The sequence below is a fragment of the Aquarana catesbeiana genome, linkage group LG02, assembly GCF_042186555.1.
Source record: "Aquarana catesbeiana isolate 2022-GZ linkage group LG02, ASM4218655v1, whole genome shotgun sequence".
NCBI lineage: Eukaryota > Metazoa > Chordata > Amphibia > Anura > Ranidae > Aquarana > Aquarana catesbeiana.
In genome coordinates, this window is record NC_133325.1 from 380,890,877 (window position 1) to 380,898,084 (window position 7,208).

Genomic DNA, 7,208 nt, shown 5'->3' on the forward strand with positions numbered 1-7,208 from the left:
AACTTCCGACAATACCGCCGCCCCCAGCCCCCCTGTTTTATGTACCTGACCCCTCGAAAGTCCTGCGCTCGCTCCCGACATCCATTTCGCCTCTCAGCCTGGCCGCTGATTGGCTACAGTGGATGGATTGAAAGCAGCGCAGCCATTGGCTCGCACTGCTGTCAATCACATCCAATGACGCGGCGCGCCGGGGGAGGGGCCGAGTAATACAGTGAGCGGCTATAGCCGCCGGCTGTATCACGGGAGCGCGCCCGCAAGAACTAACCACCATGCGAGGGAGCTCGCATTAAGGTGGTTAGTTCTCTCGGGGAGGAGCTGAAACAGCCGGCGAGGGACCCCAGAAGACCAGGTTCGGGGCCACTCTGTGCAAAACGAGCTGCACAGTGAAGGTAAGTATAACATGTTTGTTATTTAAAAAAAAAAAAATGACCTTTACAACCCCTTTAAACTATGTAGAGGGTTCTTTACTGTAACAGCGGCAAGGATGTGGAATTCCCTTCCACAGGCGGTGGTCTCAGTGGGGGGCATCGATAGTTTAAAAAAACTATTAGATAAGCACCTGAACAACCACAACTATACAATGTAATACTGACATATAATCACACACATAGGTTGGACTTGATGAACTTTTCTTTTTTCAACCTCAGCTACTATGTAACTATGTAACTATGGCAACAATCTTGCAACAGTGTCTAACAAAGGTTGCAATGAATTCTTTTACTTCTTCTACAATCTCCTATGGTCAGGGCTTTTTTTCTCAAACAATAGGTGCTGGATAGGGATGAGCTTCGTGTTCGAGTCAAACCCATGTTCAACTCGAACATCGGCTGTTCGATCGTTCGCTGAATTACGAACGATATGGGCCGTTCGCGCCGAATTCGTGTGGTGCGTCACGGCCCATAATTCACTGCTGCATCGCAGTGCATTGCTGGCTGATGATTGGCCAACCATGCACTATGACCCGCATGCTTGGCCAATCACAGTGCCTTCGGTAGAGAGAGCTGTAACTGGCCAAAGCCAGGGTGGCTTTGGGCAATTATGGCTCAGGGGGTTTAGAACACGCCCCGCACTATATAAGGCTGCCTGCACAGCGGCCCTGTGTAGTGTGTTCTGGCGTGCTAAGAGATAGAGAGAGAAACAGTGTCATTTCATTTGAGTTAGCTAGATTAGCAAGACAGTCAGTGAGGTAGCTGCACTTACAGTGTATTGTGTATATATATACATCCCAGGTGCTGCATATATATATACACTGTATTCAGTTTAGCTAGATCCGTTCCTGTTATCTTCCTACTGACAGGCAGGCTTGTCTTGTTACAGTATTTACAGCTACCTGAAGAAAATTGCTGGTGTTCTTTTGATCCTATTAGTACCACAGTCAGGCAGCTAGACTATTTACAGTTAGTGTAGTGCGTCCTGCTCACAGTGTTCAGCTAAAACTACAAGTTAGTGTAGTGAGACCTCTGCACAGTGTTCAGCTAAAGCTACAAGTTAGTGTAGTGCGTCCTGTTCACAGTGTTCAGCTAAAACTACAAGTTAGTGTAGTGAGACCTCTGCACAGTGTTCAGCTAAAGCTACAAGTTAGTGTAGTGCGTCCTGCTCGCAGTGTTCAGCTAAAACTACAAGTTAGTGTAGTGAGACCTCTGCACGGTGTTCAGCTAAAGCTACAAGTTAGTGTAGTGCGTCCTGCTCACAGTGTTCAGCTAAAACTACAAGTTAGTGTAGTGAGACCTCTGCACAGTGTTCAGCTAAAGCTACAAGTTAGTGTAGTGAGACCTCTGCACAGTGTTCAGCTAAAGCTACAACTTAGTGTAGTGCGTCCTGCTCACAGTGTTCAGCTAAAACTACAAGTTAGTGTAGTGAGACCTCTGCACAGTGTTCAGCTAAAGCTACAAGTTAGTGTAATGCGTCCTGCTCACAGTGTTCAGCTAAAACTACAAGTTAGTGTAGAGAGACCTCTGCACAGTGTTCAGCTAAAGCTACAAGTTAGTGTAGTGCGTCCTGCTCACAGTGTTCAGCTAAAGCTACAAGTTAGTGTAGTGAGTCCTGCTCACAGTGTTCAGCTAAAACTACAAGTTAGTGTAGTGAGACCTCTGCACAGTGTTCAGCTAAAGCTACAAGTTAGTGTAGTGAGACTTCTGCACAGTGTTCAGCTAAAGCTACAAGTTAGTGTAGTGCGTCCTGCTCACAGTGTTCAGCTAAAACTACAAGTTAGTGTAGTAAGACCTCTGCACAGTGTTCAGCTAAAGCTACAAGTTAGTGTAGTGCGCCCTGCTCACAGTGTTCAGCTAAAACTACAAGTTAGTGTAGTGAGACCTCTGCACAGTGTTCAGCTAAAGCTACATGTTAGTGTAGTGCATCCTGCTCAGTGTTCAGCTAAACCTACAAGTTAGTGTAGTGCGTCCTGCTCACAGTGTTCAGCTAAACCTACAAATTTATTTTTTTGCGAGCTCTGCACAGTCTTCAGCTAAAGCTACCTGTAGAAGGTTGGTGGTGTTTTCCTGATCCTATCACTACCGCAGGCAGCTAAATAAGCTACAAGTTAGTTTTTGGCAAGCTCTGCACAGTGTTCACCTAAAGCTACCTGTAGAAGGTTGGTGGTGTTTTCCTGATCCTATCACTACCGCAGGCAGCTAAATAAGCTACAAGTTAGTTTTTTGCGAGCTCTGCACAGCGTTCAGCTAAAGCTACCTGTAGAAGGTTTGTGGTGTTCCCATACTATAGGCAGGCAGTTGATTTTGCTAGCTGCAGTATCAGTTCATATATATATATATATATATATATATATATATATATATATATATATATATATCCCAGCTTAGTGCAGCTACAGGCCATTAGTATGTCTGGAAGGCCAACAAGAAGAGGCAGACAGTCACAAGCCAATAAAAGAGGGCAAGCAGGCTCTGTGTCTAGTGCTGGTCGTGGAGATGTGCATCCTCATCAGCACGCTTGGCCTTTTTTTCAGCAGCTGGCAGTGTTGAGCCGCAACATGCGGAAGACTTGGTCGAGTGGATGACCAAGCCGTCCTCATCCTCCTCATCCTCTCTCACCCATGCTCAGGGTACTTTGGCAAAGCAGCGGCCTCTTCCCTCAGCTCAATGTCATCAGTGACTCCTTCCCTAGCCCCACCATGTCCTCCTGAGGAGTCCCTCGAACTGTTTGACCACAGTGTTGGGTACATGCTCCAGGAGGATGCCCAGCGTTTGGAAGGCTCTGATGATGATACTGAGCTAGATGAAGGCAGTAATGTGAGCACGGACAGAGGGGGTGCCCAAGAAGGACAACAATCTGGCAGTCATGCTCCCCCTGCTGCAGCATACTGCCAGGTTTGCTCCAGTGATGAGGAGGGAGGGGATGATGAGGTCACTGACTCAACGTGGGTGCCTGATAGGAGAGAGGAGGAGGCGGCACATCACCAACGAGGCAGGATGCCCTCCAGGGGCCAGCCTAAGGGCAGCACACTGACTGCATCACACCCCAAAGCTCTGCATGTGCAGGGCGCTGCACTCTCTGCGCGTTATTCCAAAAGTTCTTTGGTGTGGGCCTTTTTTGAGACGAGTGCATCAGATTGCACCACTGGTATTTGCAACATATGTCTCAAGCGTATCTCGCGTGGCCAAAACATCTCCCGATTGGGTACCACATGCTTGACCAGACATATGTTGACCTGCCATGCAGTTCGTTGGCAAGCGTATCTAAAAGACCCACACCAAAGAACAAAGAGGACCTCTCCTTGCTCCTCATCAGCTGAGATCTCCAACCCCACTATACCTTCAGTCCTCTCTGAGACCTGCACTGAGAGGAATGAAGGTGTAGAATTAGGTGTGTCACAGCCAAGTACTTGTGGGCAATCTGCTTTTGGTACACCAACGTCAGATTGTACCAGGCAAATTTCCCTGCCCCAGCTGCTGCACCGCCGAAAGAAGTTTGCTCCCAGCCATCCACATGCCCAGTGGTTGAATGCTAGCTTGGAAAAATTGCTAGCACTTCAACTGCTGCCTTTTCAATTGGTAGACTCTGCCCCCTTCCGTGAGTTTGTGGAATGTGCGGTTCCTCAGTGGCAGGTACCCAAACGCCACTTTTTCTCACGGAAGGCAATTCTGGCTCTCTACCGGGATGTGGAAGGCAATGTCCATGCCTCGCTGGACAGGGCGGTCAGCGGTAAGGTGCATATTACCGCTGACTCATGGACCAGCAGGCATGGACAGGGACGTTACCTAAGTTTCACGGCGCATTGGGTGACTCTGCTGGCAGCTGGGAAGGATGCAGGACAAGGTGAAGTAGTGTTGGAGGTTGTTCCGCCACCACGCCTCCAAAATGCCACTACTAATGATTGTGACACACCTCTCCCCTCCACCCCCTCCTCTTCTTCTTCCTCCATGGCCTCTTCCTGTGCTTTGTCCTCGGAACCAGCGGTGCTCTGTAGGCGTTCAAGGGGCTACGCATGTACGCAGGCCAAAAGATGCTTGAGCTGGTGTGCTTGGGGGACAGGAGCCACACTGGGGCAGAGGTTCTGTCAGCTCTGCAGGGGCAGGTTCAGAGGTGGTTGACGCCACGTCAACTTAAGGCAGGAATGGTGGTTTGCGACAATGGCACCAACCTCCTCTCTGCCCTCCGACAGGGACAAATGACCCATGTGCCCCGTTTGGCTCACGTCCTTAACTTGGTGGTGCAGCGGTTCTTGGGCAGGTGCCCGGGCTTACAGGATGTCCTGAGGCAGGCCAGGAAAGTCTGTGTGCATTTCCGCCGGTCATATAATGCCAGTGCTCGGCTGGCGGACCTCCAAAAGGAGTTTAACCTGCCCAAGAACCGCCTAATCTGTGACATGTCCACCATGTGGAACTCAACGTTGGCCATGCTACACACGCAGCAGAGGGCCATCAATGAGTACCTGTGCAACTATGGCACCAGGACAGGGTCAGGGGAGCTTGTTTTTTTTCCCCACACCAGTGGGCCATGATCAGGGATGCATGCACTGTCCTGTCACCATTTGAGGAGGCTACGAGGATGGTGAGCAGTGACAGTGCATGCATCAGTGACACTGTCCCCCTTGTCCACCTGTTGGAGCACAAGCTGCATGGAATAATGGACAGGGCACCTGAGGCAGAACAGAGGCAGGAAGAGGAGGACTTCCTTAGCTCTCAAGGCTCCCTTTATCCAGACAGTGTTCCTGCGTGCCCGCCGATCACACAGGAAGAGGACGAGGAGGAGGATTGTGTCAGTATGGAGGTGGAGCCTGGCACTCAGCATCAGCAGCAGTCTTTAAGGGATCAGTTCCAAGAAACACATGGACTTGTACATGGCTGGGAGGAGGTGACTGCGGACCATGTCATCCTTAGTGATCCAGAGGACTCCGTACCGAATGCCTCAGCAAATCTACGCTGCATGGCCTCCCTGATCCTGCAAAGCCTGCGTAAGGATCCTCATATTCGTGGTATCAAGGAGAAGGACCAGTACTGGCTGGCAACCCTCCTTGATCTACCTTACAAGGGTAAGGTTGCGGACCTTATCTTGCCGTCGCAGAGGGAGCAGAGGATGAAACATCTTCGGGAGGCCTTGCAGAAAGGTTTGTGCAACGCGTTCCCAGAGACTGGGAGGTTACAAACTCCTGTTTCTGGACAACGTGTTGCTGAGGCTTCAGTCAGTCAAAGAAGGAGCGGTGGAGAAGGTGCCTGTCTGACCGATGCGTTCAGACAATTTTTTAGTCTGCAGCCCCAAGGTATGATCGGTTCCAGCAACCATCGCCAGCGTCAGTTTTACATGGTGCAGGAATACCTAGGGGCAAGATCTGACTTGGACACCTTTCCCACCGAAAATCCTCTGGGTTACTGGGTTTTGAGGATGGATCACTGGCCAGAGCTTGCACAGTATGCAATTGAGCTACTGGCCTGTCCTGCATCCAGCGTTCTTTCGGAACGCACATTCAGTGCTGCTGGAGGCTTTGTAACCGATCACAGGGTGCGTCTGTCCACCAACTCGGTCGATCGACTGACCTTCAGAAAAATGAATCAGTCTTGGATCACCACCAGCTACCAAGCACCTGATGCTGATGTAACCGAATAATTTTTTTTGAAATCTCAGATCCCTTCAAAGACTGCCTATGCTGATGCTGAGTGACTATCCTGAGTAATTATCCTCTTCCTCCTCAATGATCACGCTGATAGCTTGTAAGAACATTTTTGGTTCTGGGCGCCGTCACCAGTGCCTAAGGCCCAATTTTTCAGCCCCTGTTTAACAGGGGCGTGTAATTACAATTTTTGATGCAGAGTTTAATAAGACTCGTGGCCACTCATTACAATTAGAAGAAAAGAGGTTTAACCTTAAACTACGTAGAGGGTTCTTTACTGTAAGAGCGGCAAGGATGTGGAATTCCCTTCCACAGGCGGTGGTCTCAGCGGGGAGCATTGATAGCTTCAAGAAACTATTAGATAATCACCTGAATGACCGCAACATACAGGGATATGTAATGTAATACTGACACATAATCACACACATAGGTTGGACTTGATGGACTTGTGTCTTTTTTCAACCTCACCTACTATGTAACTATGTAACTTTGTAACTTTGCAGCAGGGCTCGTTCCTGCGTTCCAACTAGAGTATCTGTGAGGGGTTGCAGTGTTGTGGCACCAGCACCAGTGCCTAAGGCCCAATTTTTCAGCCCCTGTTCAACAGGGGCATGTAATTACATTCTTGATCTAATATTTCACAGCAGGGCTCGTTTCTGTGCCCACCAAGAGCAAGTGAGGACTTATAGTGTTGTGGCACCAGCACCACCACCACCACCAAAGGCCCAATTTTTCAGCCCCTGTTCAACAGGGGCATGTAATTACAATTCTTGATCTAATATTTCACAGCAGGGCCCATTTCTGCGGCCACCAAGAGCGAGTGAGGACTTACAGTGTTGTGGCACCAGCACCACCACCAAAGGCCCAATTTTTCTGCCCTTGTTCAACAGGGGCATGTAATTACAATTCTTGATCTAATATTTCACAGCAGGGTCCATTTCTGCGCCCACCAAGAGCGAGTGAGGACTTACAGTGTTGTGGCACCAGCACCACCACCACCAAAGGCCCAATTTTTCTGCCCCTGTTCAACAGGGACATGTAATTACAATTCTTGATCTAATATTTCACAGCAGGGCCCTGTGAGGGCTTACAGTGTTGTGGCCACAACACCTAAGGCCCAAATTTCTGCTGAGTATATAGG